Source organism: Zingiber officinale, chromosome 1B, assembly GCF_018446385.1.
Source record: "Zingiber officinale cultivar Zhangliang chromosome 1B, Zo_v1.1, whole genome shotgun sequence".
Classification (NCBI taxonomy): Eukaryota; Viridiplantae; Streptophyta; class Magnoliopsida; order Zingiberales; family Zingiberaceae; genus Zingiber; species Zingiber officinale.
This window is the reverse complement of record NC_055986.1, coordinates 2928048-2943677: the sequence shown is the minus strand read 5'-3', so window position 1 is coordinate 2943677 and position 15630 is coordinate 2928048. Positions and strand designations below refer to the sequence as shown.

General features: G+C 37.1%; 1 long non-coding RNA gene across 1 annotated transcript; it reads right to left on the bottom strand.

Annotated features, from left to right (window-relative positions):
* Window positions 1-2331: 2331 nt before the first annotated feature.
* On the bottom strand, window positions 2332-2749 carry LOC122011283. The gene is made up of 3 exons (XR_006119989.1): window positions 2684-2749; window positions 2481-2600; window positions 2332-2418 (listed from the first exon to the last, which is right to left on the bottom strand). It is a non-coding gene; the product is annotated as an uncharacterized LOC122011283 (long non-coding RNA).
* Between the last annotated feature and the right edge of the window lie 12881 nt (window positions 2750-15630).

The following is a 15630-nucleotide window of genomic DNA, read 5'->3' as shown; positions in this document are numbered from 1 at the left end:
AAAAATGTAAAATTCTATTTATGTCGCGGATCGAATCTTGCAAGGCGTGGAACCTTTTTGAGGACCAGAGGCGCAGCGGAACAAGGAGCAAGATGGATGTGATAGCAAGACCCGGTGGCAGTGGCCAAAGATGGCAGCAGCTAGGGTTGGCGACACACAGAGGACAACAATAGATAAAAGCCATAATAGTTGAAAAATAGTTTTTCATTTATTGCTTTTATGTTGTGCTGTGTGTGCATGTTAGTATACATGTCCAGTAGGCTAGCATAGTTAAAATTCCTCATTTATAAATAACTAAGTGGGAGAGGAATTTTAAATAAATTCCACGGTCTCCATTACTGGTTTGTAAATGATGCAAACAAGTTTGCGTGTTGGCTCTGAGTGCCTTCCTCCATATCGGATGAGCTTGTTTGTGGATCACTAGAACAAACTTCCATTTAGGATGACTATAGGAAATTAATTAAGAGCGTGTGATCTTCTCACTACAACAAAAACTGCAAACGACAACGGATATTATCCGTTGTCGTAGGGTCAAAAAACTGTTGTAACTGAGGGTGTTGTAGAATGTATTGCCCTACGACAACGGTTTTGAATCCGTTGTCTTTGTAGATATTTAACAACAGTTTTTATCCGTTGTTGTATATATGCTCAAAATTTGGCTACAAAGGATACGACAACGTTTTAAAACCGTTGTGGTAGCTAATTTCAACAACAGAAATAAACCGTTGTAGTAGACTCTTTTTACAACAGATATAAACTGTTGTGGTAGATAATATTTACTCATTTTGCTTTTTTTTTCCACAACAGTTTTAATATATTTTACAACGGATAAAACCGTTGTCTTTTATCACTTTTTAAAAAAAAAATCGTTGTGGTTTACATAGTTTTTACAACATTTTTAACTATTGTCTTTAATGTTCATTAATACCAAACAACCAATCTTATTTTATTATAAGCAAACCACCAATACAAAACTAAATATTTACTACATTAAATCCAAAATAAACATCCATATATAAGTAACCACACATATACAAAATATACAAAATGAGTTGTTACTCATCAAAATACACATGTTTTCCATTACTGTTCTCCATATACATTAAATCACATGTTTTCCATTTGTTGTTCTCCATATGACTTTTAATTTACAAATTAGCAAGGCAAGCTACATCCTAACAAAGCTCACTTCTTGCATCAAAAAAACTCAAGCCTCACGAATTGCCCGACCTGCAAAAGAAAAATTCAACAAAACTTATAAAATTCTAGAATTCCAGATTATAGTCTACATGACAACATGAATTCCTGGAAAACAAGCAATACAAGGAAACATGCCATTTTATACTCGAAGTTGTATGTTTGAGGTGGTTATAGTCAAAATTACTATAAATATGACTACCAATGAATAAGAGCAATTAAAAAACTACTTTCATCCCGTTAGGGAAAAAATAGACAAATGCAAATTTTCCTCCTTCTCTTACGTTTTCAACTAATGACTGGTTTAAAGAGGATTTTTTGCAACTTTATCAAGTTTTACATTGACTCAAACTTATGACTACCCTTGAACATAATCTTTGAGTATCTATTTGTACATGTTGCAGAACTGTTAGCCACTGCTAGAAGAAATGGAGAAACTCTTCCAACTAATGTACTCCATGTGACTCAAGGAGCCTTATCGAAATATGGTTCTAATAATAATAATAATAAATCCTCTCTCAATCAGCTGCATTCATGAGTAACACATTGGAAGAGGAATATCAAGATTGTGTCTGAAAGGAAAAGAACTCTGGTATTCACAAAATATAATTTAACCGTCAGTCATTGCATAATACAGAAACAACTAAATAAGTGTCATGTAACATCAAATGTTAGAATGAGGTATTGGGCAAAGGTATGTGTATAATTTATTTCATGGAACATCAAATGTAGAAACAAAGTTTTTTTCCCTTCAGCCAAACATTTAAAAAAAAATAAAAATTTTCAAAGCATGACATAATTGCCCAAATCTGCGTTGGATATAGATACTTTGGATAATGACACTCAAACAGTGACACTAAGAGTGAACAATCACTAATCCTATTGAACACATGTACAATTTGTAAAAATAGCCATGTCAGAGATTGCGATCATACTCATGTTGAATACTATATCAAATCCAAGTAACATAGACATGGAACAGTTGTAGCACTGACACCATATTCAACCACACAAGCATTATCATACTAGAGATTTGAATGAACATTAGTTATCAAATTTCGTAAACAGTAAGCAATAGAGTATTAGCCTTGTATGTTAAACTTGTTGAATGTACAATAACTCATAAAAAAGTTTACCTTTAATGCTATCACAATAATCACATCCAGAGAGAATACACAAATCAATAAACTGATCCATAGTGAGTCTTAGCTCTTCAAGAACCTGAAAAATAAGGATGTGAATAAATACAGTAATTCAATTAGCAATAAGCAAAATAAATATACCTTTGAAACTTCAAATTCCATCACAGAGATTTTTTTGGAACTTGAATCCATTAAATGACGGAGAAACCTTGGTGCCCCAAAAGTTAAAGTATCCATGTCTTTTGAGGCAACCGCAAATACCTAGATATTGATAACAAAGAAATACATTTAGGATATTAAAGTTAAAAAAACAAAACAAAATGTGTTACATTGCATCATTTTACCTTGTCACTTTTGCAAAGAGCTACGCATTGAGTTTCTGCTTCACAGGGTGCCTTTAGATCAAAAAGATAAGTTTAGCTTCTAAAACAAGAGATACAATACTTGTATATTAAGCAATTGCATGCAGCTTTAGGAAATGTTTGCAAGAGAAAGCAAAACTGTGACATTGTTAGTTCAAATTCTTGTAGCAAGGATAAAGAATTCAATAAGTGAAAGTGGACTAGTTTACCTTAATAGTAGGCACACCCATTAATCTTAAGAGACTTTTACAGTCTTCATTATGTTGCTTGGTTACCTGTGAAAAAACTCTATAGTTAGGAATATGTCATTTTCGCTAAATATGATTACTCTTAATTATCGATTCGCACTGATAAAATTTGTTTTAGCTTGCTACAAATTATTAATAATCATCCAACGAGTCTAAATCCTTCATGGCTACTTGGCGTCAATAGGGGAACAATAAAAACAAAAAAACTAGTTCTTATGCTCCATTAGTTAAGGAATACCCTTGATTTCCTATGCTTTGGATGTTGATACAACAACCTACAAAGAAAGAAAAACAAGCATCATCAAGAATAATATATCGAAAAAACCCTTAAAATATTCTATGAGAATAGTTTCTATGTATCTTTATGAAGGTCTTAATCAAAAAATAGTTTGATCAGATCAGTATCACTCAGCATTAATGACAGAATTAATGGACGTTGAAGTGAAGGACAAGTTGCCAAATAGATATTGATGAATTTTTTTCCACATTCAACTGTTTCATTGAAGAAATCAAATAAAAAAGAATAAAAAGCAAAGATTAGGATCCAAGAAAGATATAAACAAGATAATTTAGAAGTTCTTTCAAAATTGTTTTTACAATAATAATTTTGGAACTGACTGAACAAGAAGACCCAGACCGTTTGAGCTCAAAACTATAGTCTTCCTTTAGAGTCAAAGCTCCTAAGAACAATGGCTCAAACCTAATTCATGGATCAAAATCAAACACATAAAAAAGATAAGAGATTTGAATTCTTCCTCTCCCTCTCACCTCCCTTATTTTGTATCTATATGAAGCTTAAATTACAAACAGACAGATTGGTACCAGAAAAATGTACAATTGGAAAGAAAAAGCCGAAAGGCCTCGCAAAATATCTAAGAGCTCCATTTTCTTTTTAACTTAATTCTCTTCCCCATCTCTGTTGCTAACTTTGCCTAGTTTTTAGACTTTTAATTTGTTGATGTTAATTTTTTGTTTCCCCTGTTTTTTTCCCCCACTCTTCCTACCGCAGCGCTCCAAAACGGTGCCGAGAGCGTACTCGAAGAAGGGGCCGGTTTAGGCCACGGTAGTGATGCCACTGCAGCTCTGGCGGCCACGGTTAAGGCAGTCAAAACCCTCGACACGCACGGCTGCCGGGACCAGGCCAAACTTAGCATGGGCACAGCCTTGCTTTGGGGACGCCGACGGGCCGGATTGGGTTAGTAGTGAAGGGGCGAAAGGCGCCGGTGGGCGGTCCTCGCCGAAGCGAGCGTCATGGACTACTGGATTCACCGCACGTTTGAGACAATATCTCTCGTAGAATCGAACAATGAACTAATTATCCAGATCAATCCTGGAGGTGGAAACTTTTGGTAAATAAGTCCACTGCAGTTTATAAACAATCACCAAGGCATAAAAAAAAATAATTATCTATTCTGAAGGGAATTTAATTTGACAATCAGTTTCAGAAGGGCATTTCTATAGTTACTTTCGATCTGGTTGCTTATGGTAGAAGTGAAATTGTCATGAAAGTATTAGCATACTAAAAATAGTGGCAACTATCATGATAAAAAAAAAAGGATCAACACACCTCAAAACATAAATTCCCTTATCATACCATGTTTGCATATGCTTACCTTTGAGGTTTTTCCAGAGCGAACTATTTATCTTATAACTCTAAATGAAATATGCTAACAACGTAACCACGCCTATTAACATGGCAAAAGCAATAGAACAAAGGAGGGAAAACTGTAGATTATCTCTAAGATCTGGCTATCCAAGCAAAGGTAATTTGTCAAATTAAACAACTACGAGTGGGAAAAGACGTTTACAAAAGTTCTCACAAAAAAAATGTAAAATGTATGTAACCAAAAATAAATAAATAAATAATCATGAACATCAATTAGCTAAAAGGTGTCAAGAACTCACTTGTCTCTACAAGTCACAGCCTCGAACGAGAGCGTGGAAAAGGCATAGCGGGTAAGGAGTTCAAGGTAAAGCCGGTAGGCCTCCGGTTGTTCCCGTCGGCAGGGGATCACCCTAAAACGAAAGCAATGCGCAATTCTTAAAATGCACCAAGAATGAGAACTCACAGGAGTCAGGATCGGATTATTGCCTGGGCATGAGAACTCCATAGGAAATCATCTCCATGATTTCCTATGGAGCAGAATCGAACAATGGCAAGGAGGGAATCAAATAAGAAATTTCTTTTTAAAGTAAATGTTAGACAAAAACCAAAAATAGCAGAAAATAAGAACAAGAGATGATGAGACATCCAAATAACAAAAAAAAAAGTGAACCCTAAAAAATCATTTCCCCCCTTTGTTGACGTTGAGGAATACCTATACATGAAGGTGTCGCGTCCGGGGCCGAGGAGGCGCTTGCAGAGGCCGCAAGCCATCAAAAAGGGCGCGGTCTCCGTCATCGTTAAGTTGCTGGAGATCCTCCGCCACCCTCATCCTCCGACGCCACTGCCCGGTGGAGCCACTCCACCAGAGTGGTATCCGACCTCAATCCAGTTGTCACTCACAAGCTCTCCTCCGACGAGGACCTTCCGCGGAGCTCCCTCCGCAGGATCCACGTCCGCAGCTTGGCGCTGGGTGCGGTGCTCCTGGAGGAGGCGGCTGCTGCTCTGGGTGTCACCAAATGTCTTAGGTTTTGCGAGGGAGTTTGCAATAGGGTTTTGCCTTAGGGAAGGGGGATTCTCGTTGACACCGTCGTGGAGGAAGATCCAGTAGAGGCGGACGGTCGGTCGACAGGATGGCATGAAGAGATTGTATGAGGAGAGGGAAAGAAAAATGGCTAGGGTTGAACGCAAAGGGGAAGACATGGCGCCGAAAAGATATTCAGAGAGAGGGAAAGCAAAAACTGCGTGCGAGGGGAAAAAAAAGACCAAAGTCAAATACAACGATTTTATCAAAACTGTTGTTATAACTCCTAAAAATGCAGATAAAGACAACGGTTTATAAAACCGTTGTAAAAAGTGTTGTCGTTTTTCTCAATGACAACAGTTTTCACAAAACCGTTGTCGTTTATATTTAATGGGGAGTTCAAAGACAACGGTTTTGGCAAAAACCGTTGTCTTTGAGCAAATACGCAACACTTTCTCTTAAAACCGTTGTCGTAGGGGTGTTGTCTTTTAACATTTTTGTTGTAGTGTCCCCATCGGAAGGGGCACAATCTTATTAATGGACTTAGTGTCAAGTAATGGTATACACTTAGGCACATCTAATAGTATCCTCCCCATCGGAGTCACTGCTATTATTTGTGTGACCAAAGGATACCAACTATTAATTTTATTTGTCAAAAAGTTAGGTTGACAAGATAATAAAATTAATGGGTTAAAACCCTCCTTTTACAAATGCTGAATTTGTATACGTCCACACTATCGTGGCATACAATATTCGCGGTGTTTTGAGGTGTTGGTTAATTTAAAATAGTATTGTTTGAGGAATCAATATTATTCTAAATTTAGAGTTCTGACCAAAAGTTATTTGTGATTCTTAGGATGACTTTCAACCCACTGTCCATCATACTACAACAGAATAGACTTACTGGTCCTAACTACATAGATTGGAAAAGGAACCTGGACATTGTTCTTACTGCTGAAAGCTATAAGTTTGTACTGACTGAGCCTTGTCCTGATGCACTCACTGGTGAATCTACCCAAGAGGAGATTGAATATCATAGGAAATGGGTAAAAAGCAGATGAGATGACGCGGTGTTACATTTTGGCTTCAATGTCAAATGTATTGCAATATCAGCATCAAGATTTACCAACAGCCTATGATATTATGAACAATCTCAAGGAACTCTTTGGTCATCAGGATCGGGCTTCTAGGCAAGAAGCCATGCGAAAGATAATGACAGCCACCTTGCAAGAGGGTACTCCTGTGAGGGATCATATCCTAAAGATGATGGCTTATCTGAATGAAATACAGATCCTTAGAGGAGAAATTGATGGGGAAACCCAGATCGATATGATCCTCCAAACACTGCCTAGAAGTTTTGAGCAATTCTGCCTGAATTACAATATGAACAAAAGGGTATATTCATTGGCGGAACTACTGACAGAACTTTAGGCAACAGAAGGTTTGTTTCATCACAATTCTCATATTCACTATGCTGAAAATGGTTCTACTTCTAAACTGAAAGGAAAGAAGAAGAAGAAACAAGTTGGTCCAGTAAAGAAAGTGAATAAATCTCAGAGTACAGGATCTAAAGCTGGAATGAAGAAAGCCGAAGGGCAAGTGCTTCATCTGCAAGCAGTCAGGGCATTGGAAGGCGGACTGTCCTCGTAGGAATCAAAACAACAAAGGTATATCTCATGCTCTAGTTGTTGAAACATGTTTAGCAGTGTTATCTACCAGCACCTGGTGTGTAGATACGGGAGCCACTGATTATGTCTGCAATTCCTTGCAGGGGTTCCAGGAAACCCGACGACTATCTGAAGGAGAGATTACCGTCTACATGGGCAATGCTACTAAGGTGGCGGCTGTTGCAGTGGGAGACGTCTACTTATCTTTTAATAGGAATAGAAATTTGGTTTTAAGAAATTGTCTTTATGTACCCCGTTTTAGAAAAAATTTAATTTTAGTTTCTAAACTATTTTTGGATGGATATTCAGTTTCCTTTAGTAACGATGTAGTTATTAAGAGAAATAAAGTGATTATCTGTTCTGGTGCATTAGTTGGTAATTTGTATACTTTAAATCCAATTTCTCCCACAAAGCAAAACATGGAAATTTATAACTCATCTTCTAACTATAATAAGAGAAAAGAACCTTCGGAAATGAACCAAGCATATCTTTGGCATCTCAGGCTTGGTCATATTAACTTAAGTAGGATTCAGAGGCTTATAGCCAATGGACTTTTGAGTTCATTAGAGTTGGAAAATTTTTCAACTTGTGAATCTTGCTTGGAAGGTAAAATGACCAAAAGGCCTTTCAAGGCCAAGGGGTATAGAGCCAAAGAAGTGTTAGAATTGGTTCATTCTGATTTGTGTGGTCCTATGTCTGTCCAGGCAAGAGGTGGTTTTGAATATTTTGTCTCTTTCATAGATGATTATTCAAGATACAGATACATTTACCTAATGCGCCGCAAGTCCGAGTGCTTTGATAAGTTCAAAGAATACAAGGCTGATGTGGAGAAACGACTAGGTAAAAGTATCAAGACACTACGGTCTGATCATGGTGGCGAATACCTCTTAGGAGAATTTAGGAATTACTTATCAGAGGCCGGGATCAATCCCAACTGTCTGCACCTGGTACACCCCAATAGAATGGTGTGACAGAACGAAGGAATAGGACTCTTATGGAGATGGTTAGATCGATGATGAGTTACTCAGAATTACCAAATTCGTTTTGGGGATACGCTCTGGAAACAGCAGTGTACATTCTGAACTTAGTACCTTCTAAATCAGTTTCTTCTACTCCCACAGAATTGTGGAATGGGCGAAAGCCCAGTTTAAGACATATTCGGATTTGGGGTAGTCCAGCACATGTGCTGAAACCAGATGCTGATAAGTTAGAATCTCGTACAGAAGTTCGCGTGTTTGTGGGGTATCCCAAAGGAACGAAAGGTGGTTTATTTTATAGTCCTAAAGACCAGAAGGTCATTGTTAGCACCAATGCCCAGTTTTTAGAAGAAGACTATATAATGGATCACAAGGCCAGTAGCAAAGTTGTTTTAAAAGAACTTAGAGAGGATACGTCTACTTCAGTACCAATAGTACAAGATAAAGTACCACAAGAGACTGCAACAAGTGTCACACATGATACACAACCACAGACAGTGTCTCGTCGTAGTGGGAGGGTTGTAAGGCAGTCTGAAAGATTCATGTTTTTGGGAGAGTCTTCGGACTTGATCCCGGGTAAACATGAACCTGATCCCCAAACATATGACGAAGCACTCCAAGATATAGATGCAGCATCTTGGCAAAAGGCAATGAATTCTGAAATAGAGTCTATGTACTCTAATAAGGTCTGGGAGTTTATAGAACCACCTGATGGTGTAAAATCCGTTGGATGCAAGTGGATCTACAAAAGGAAAAGAGGGACAGACAGAAAGGTAGAAACCTTCAAAGCTAGGCTTGTTGCGAAAGGATACACTCAGAAAGAGGGAATCGACTATGAGGAAACCTTTTCACCGGTAGTTATGCTTAAGTCTATCCGGATACTCTTATCCATTGCTGCTCATATGGATTATGAGATTTGGCAAATGGATGTCAAGACAGCTTTCCTTAATGGAAGTCTTGAAGAGAACATCCATATGAAGCAACCAGAAGGGTTTATTAAAAAAGGCAAAGAGCATCTAGTGTGCAAGCTCAATCGGTCCATTTATGGACTAAAGCAAGCTTCAAGGTCTTGGAACATCCGGTTTAATGAAGTAATCTAGTCATATGGATTTATTCAGTGTCCGGATGAGTCTTGTGTATACAAGAAGTGTAACGGAAACGTGGTGGTATTTCTTGTACTATACGTAGATGATATTTTGTTAATTGGCAACAATGTCAAGGTATTATCGGACGTAAGGGTATGGTTGTCAAAACAATTTGATATGAAGGACTTAGGAGATTGTGCACACATTCTTGGGATCAAAGTTATAAGGGATCGCAAGAAAAGAATGTTGTGTCTGTCCCAAGCTTCATACATAGATACAATCCTTGCTCGTTTTAGCATGCAAGATTCCAAGAAAGGTTTCTTACCTTTTAGACATGGAGTAGCTCTATCTAAAGAGATGTCTCCGAAGACATCAAAGGAGATAGAGGACATGAAAGCGGTTCCTTTCAGTCGTAGGAAGCCTAATGTATGCAATGCTATGTACGAGACCGATATCTGTTGTGGGCATGGTTAGCATATATCGAGTAACCCAAGACAGTTGGACTTCGGTAAAGCATATATTAAAGTAGCGAGAAGGACTAGAGATTATATGCTAATTTACCAAGCGACGATTTGCTCCCCTGGGTTACACGTTGATTTCAATCGATAGGGACAATGAAGTCTACATCAGGCTATGTGTTTACTTTGGGAGGTGGAGCCATTGCATGGAGGAGTGTTAAGCAGAAATACTTTTTGGACTCAACCAAGGAAGCTAAGTATGTAGCAGCCTCTGAGGCGGCTAAAGAAGCAGTATGGCTCAGGAACTTTTTAATGCACTTAGATGTAATTCCTGGTTTGCCCAAAATCATCACAATTTATTGTGATAATAGCGGTGCAGTTGCAAACTCGAAGGAACCACGAGCCCATAAGGCAAGTAAACATATAGAGCGCAAGTACCACCTGATACGAGATATGGTGAAGCGAGGAGAAGTTGTCATCGCTAAGATTGCATCAGCAGATAACCTGGCAGATCCTTTCACTAAGGCCCTTCCGGCAAAAGCTTTCGATCGGCATGTGGAGGGAATGAGAATCAGATGTATGACAGAAGATATGGCAGCTTAGTCATTAGTATAAGTGGGAGATTGTTAGAGTGTATACTGAAAGTCTAAGCTTTTGTAAACATTTATTTTGAATAAAGAATCACATTTGGTCAAATTATCTACATTTGTTTGTAGTTGTTCAATTAATTTATATTGTAGATAACATAGTATGTGGTGTCACATACAGAAGATGATGTTATCAGTATCTTATAAAGCTCACGACCAAAATGGAAAGGAACAAACCATTGGAAGGTCGTAGTGTAATTAGGAATTAGTTTATCTTAACTATATAATTACACTAGTACACTTAGAGTGTATTGAGTAGGACCATTTGAGGTCGTTTCTTTTATACTGACTTTATAAAGAAACAAAGACCTCAGTTATTATGGAAGTGTGTGCTCTTAATCATAATATAAACAAGCACATATATTTGATATTTATTTCTTTAATTTATCAATGGGTGAGATTTAGTTCGATAAATCAATAAGCTCGATAAGATGGGAAATTATATCACTTATAGTGTGTGCTGTTGATTATAGAAGGAAACTGTGTCCTAGTAATCTAGGTTGATAATGTCCCCAAGATGAGCTCATAAGGATTGTCATGTTAAACCCTGCAGGTGGACTTAGTCCGACATGACGATAAGGTTGAGTGGTACTATTCTTGGATTAAGATATTAATTAAATGAGTTGTCAGTAACTCACTTAATTAGTGGACATTCGACATCTTAAACACAGGGAGACTAACACACTCATAATAAGAAGGAGCCCAAAAATGTAATTTGGGATTGGTGCGGTAGTTCAATAATAGTTCTCTAGTGGAATGAATTATTATTGATAAAATTAAGTTGTGTGTTCAGGGCGAACACGGGATGATTAATTTTATCGGGAGACCAAAACCAATTCCTCCTCTCGGTCTCTATCGTAGCCTCTTATTTATAGAATACTATACCCACCTATACCCACCTTCGTACCCATGATATAGGGGCTGACCAAGCTAGCTTGTGGTTCAAGCTAGGGCCGGCCAAGCCTTGATTCGTGGGTGGCCGGCCTTAGCTTGAAGCCAAGCTTAGGTGGCCGACCCCCATTAAATTAAAAGGAATTTTAATTTTAAATATTTCTTATGTGAAAGATATAATTTATTGGAGAGATTAAAAATTAAAATATCTCTTTTAAAAAGGATCTACAAAAAATTAAAGAAAGAGATTAGATCTCTTTCCTTATTTGTAGATTGGAAAGATATTTTATTTTTCTTCTTTATAAATTATTCACATATAGAATAATTAAAATTATAGAAATTTCTTTTTATCAACCATGAAGGGATTTTAAAAGGAAATTTTATTTTTTAAAATTTCTGAAGGCAAATAAGGAATTTTTAATTGTTGATTAAAATTGACTTGTTTGCTCTCCATGAGGTGACCGGCCACATACAATTAATTAGGAAATTTTATTTAATTTTTCTTAATTAATTGTTGTCAAGGAAAGTTAAGAAAATTTTATTGTAATTAAATTTCCTTATTTATCAAAGCCATGGAATATAAAAGAGGGGGTTGGGGTGCCTTCATGAGATACAACTTCTATTATTCTCTCCCTCTTTTCCTTGGTGTTGTGGCCGGCCATCCTCTCTCCCTCTCTTCCTCTTTGTGGTGACCGAAACCCTTCTTTGTTTGGAGATCTTGTGGTGACCGGATACTACTTGGAGAAGAAGAAGGAGAAAAAGCTTGCATCCCTTGGAGCTTGGTCGGTGTTTTTTTTCTTCATCCTTGGTGAAGCTTTTGATTTGGCCGAACCTAGCAAGGAGGAGAAGAAGGTGCTTTGGTGGTTTCTCATCTGGAAGATCGTTGCCCACACAACGTCCGAGGTTAGAAGAGGAATACGGTAGAAGATCAAGAGGTTTTTCTAAAAGGTATAACTAGTATTTTTCCTTTCCGCATCATACTAGTTATTTTTGGAAATAATACCAAATACAAGAGATATGCGATTCTAGTATTTCGAATTTATTTTCGATGTTGTGTTCTTTGTTATTTTTTCTTTTCCTTGTGATTTGATTGTTCCTTTCGGTTAACCTAAAGTTATTTTAGGAAATTAAATATTAGCTTTCCTTAAAAGGTTTTGTCTAGTCGGTGGTGGTTGCTCCCATATCCAAGAAGGCCATGTGCCTCGCCACGTCAGTACTGGGAATCAATTATGGAAATTAATATTTAATGGAATTAATGACTTAGGTGATTTGGATCGAACGTGTTAAGTTCCGCAGGAGATCCAAGTCAAAACCTAAGAACAAATAGATTAAACTTTGGATCAAACGTGTTAAGTTCCGCAGGCGATCCAAGTTTAATTTAAAAGAACACATGGTAGCTAGAAAAATGTTCAGACCTTTGTACAAAATTTTTGTACAGTGGAACCATTAGGTTTTCCGAGTAACAACCAACATGAAGTAGAGGTTAAGTGTAGGGGGAGGGTAACAATTTAATTTTTGCATATTTTTTTAATTATAAAAATTATAAAAATTTTACTTGCTATTTGACTGTTATGTGTTATTTGTTTACCCTAACTTAACTTGGGTTGCTCACATCAAAAGGGAGAGATTATAAGTACTCTGTGGTAGTTTTGATATGGTCAACCAAGTCATGTTAGGTTATCTTATCTTTTTGATACCTTGTGTCTAAGTGTGCAGGAACTTAGAAGCACAAGCGGTCAAGCGAAAGACACAACTAGTGAGAAGGACGACACGGGAGAGAGCCAACGGACTTTGTGCGTCCGAGGGACGAGGCGCTGCGGAAGAGTACGCTGACAAACGAGAAGGAAGCGTGCGACGTTTCTGAGGGACGAGAAGCCGGAGCTAAAGGCTGCTCGAGAAGGCCAAAAAATGGGTTTGGGTGAGCCCTATTTCTGATGACCGAAATCACCCAAGCAAGTAGAGCCGGAGTGGAAGACTCAGACATGAAGTTAACTCCAAGTTGACTCTGGTCTGGGCGTCGGATCACCCAAAGCAGCCAGGGCCCCCTAGGTACGCGCCCTGGTCGAGGGTTGGTTCAGCTCAGTCCAGACGCCCGGACTAGAAATTTAATCAAGTCATTAGCTGTTGTGATATGTTACGACATCGATAAAGTTTTATCCACGCTCAGGTGCCTGGAATCCTTTCAAGCGCCCAGATCAGGGATATAAATACAGCCCTAATCTCAGTAGCTAGACAGAATACTTGCAAACGATTCTTCTTATGTTGTTTTGCAATTGAGTGCTTTAGCTGTTGTAAGAGGTTTCTCTGTCTGAAGGAGATTTATAGTGAACTTTTAACGTCTTGGATTACCAATCCTCTGATTGCAAACTAAGTAAACTTTTGTGCCTCTTCTTACTACGATTGACGTTGTCGAAGTTGTTGTCGTTGACGGAAAAGAGTTGTTGATGAAAGGATAAGAAAAGATGTAGCTGTCGAAGTTGCCATTGTCGACAATGCTATCAAACCTAGATGTAGAAACTCCTGTAACTACTGCAACAAAAATTCAGAAGAAGAAAATTGTGAGGAAGAGAAGATGACTCTGATACCATGTAGAACTAGTAGATGAAAAGAAATAGAATAGAGAATAATTATTTGATGTGCATTTAACAAAACCAATAGGCTTATTTATACAACTTGTTCAAATAATAATGGAAAGATTAAATATGACATATTTATAAGCATAGTAATAAATATAATAGATTTGGAAGTATTATTTTTACTATTTGATTCATGTCGCTCTTGATTATAATGCCAAATATAATAAATCTCAATTGATTGAAATCAAATTGAGATTATTTTCCATTATTGTCAGTACATTGTTCCTTCGATACCTTTGACTCCGATATGCCTTACGCTAGAATCATCATGTATGTTGTCATGAAATGGATTAAAACCCATCTCATAATTTGTAGAATCAACCTCTGAACCATGACTCTCAACATCATGCTCCCGAGGTTCACCACGTGCAAGACGTTGCTCGAGTTGTTGCACTTGTCTCCTCAAGTCATCCAACTCGATATCATGAATGTCTCTTTGATGAGCTACAGGATCATCACCATTTGGCCTTTGTCTTCTACGACTAGCCATTGGGAACCAAAGCTCTAATACGAACTTGACACCGAAAAACGTAGGAGAAGTAGGAGGCAACACAAGGCACACTCAATACTCACCACTCCAAGAAATTCACCAAGAGTTTAGAATAATAACAAGAAAATAAATCTTCTAACAAACTTAAAAACTCAAATATATTTAAATCTAAAAAAAAACAACCTGTCTCTAAATAATACAAACAACAACTTTTATAGGTGAGACATGGAACAACCCTCAAAGATGACTCAAAATACATTAACTGCAGTTTATATTTCCTAAGGTCTTATTAAACTAGGTTTATATTTCCTTAGCCTTGAGAATAAGAGTGAGTTTAATCATGAAAAAGCCTTCAGGGATATTAAAATCTCATCAACCTTTTTGAATTTCAAGATATCAAGAATACTAAAATTGTAGATTGACTCTTTTCAATTCTGAAATAATATATCTTTCTCGAGCAATACGACTTTTCCTGAGCAATATATATTTTTTCCTGAGTAATATATCATTCCCGAATAATTTTTTCCGAGCAATGTTTTTTTCTTAAGTTATAATCTTTCCTGAGTAATATTTCGCAAGTAATATTTTCAGCTTAATAAACGTCGATTAAAATGGTCAAAATTTTCTACACGAATATTTTTTTATCATTTTTTTAAAAATAGATATTGGTAGCTTTTCATTGATATATAATTTAATATGTAATTTATTTCCGATAAAAACGGATTAATGTCAGACATTGTTATTAAAATTTGATGTTTTTTTAGGAACATGTGTCACTTATGCATGTCCTCTCAGATGGGTTTAATGATTATTACATAAAATGTTGTCACCAATAAAGTTTAGGATTCGAATCTCGGTAAAAGTTGAGATAAATATTTCCCTTATATGTTAATCACTATTCAAAAGTTAGTAGTCGTCCGTAATTTACCTCCTCTGTGTTGACCTTGAGACAGATTGATGGAGACGCTGGGACAAACTTATTTATCTTTTATCACCAATATATCACTTAAGCACGGATAATTGACATGAAGATATTCAATATCATTAATTTAAGGAAAGGAGGAAATAGACGGTAAATTCTGATCCGTAATTTCCGGTTTGGAAGTTTCGCGAGGCGACGCGACTTGGGATTTTAGTAACACGAGGTTTCTCTTGCAAATCTAAGAAAAATGAGGTTTTTCATGCAAAATTTAACATGAATTA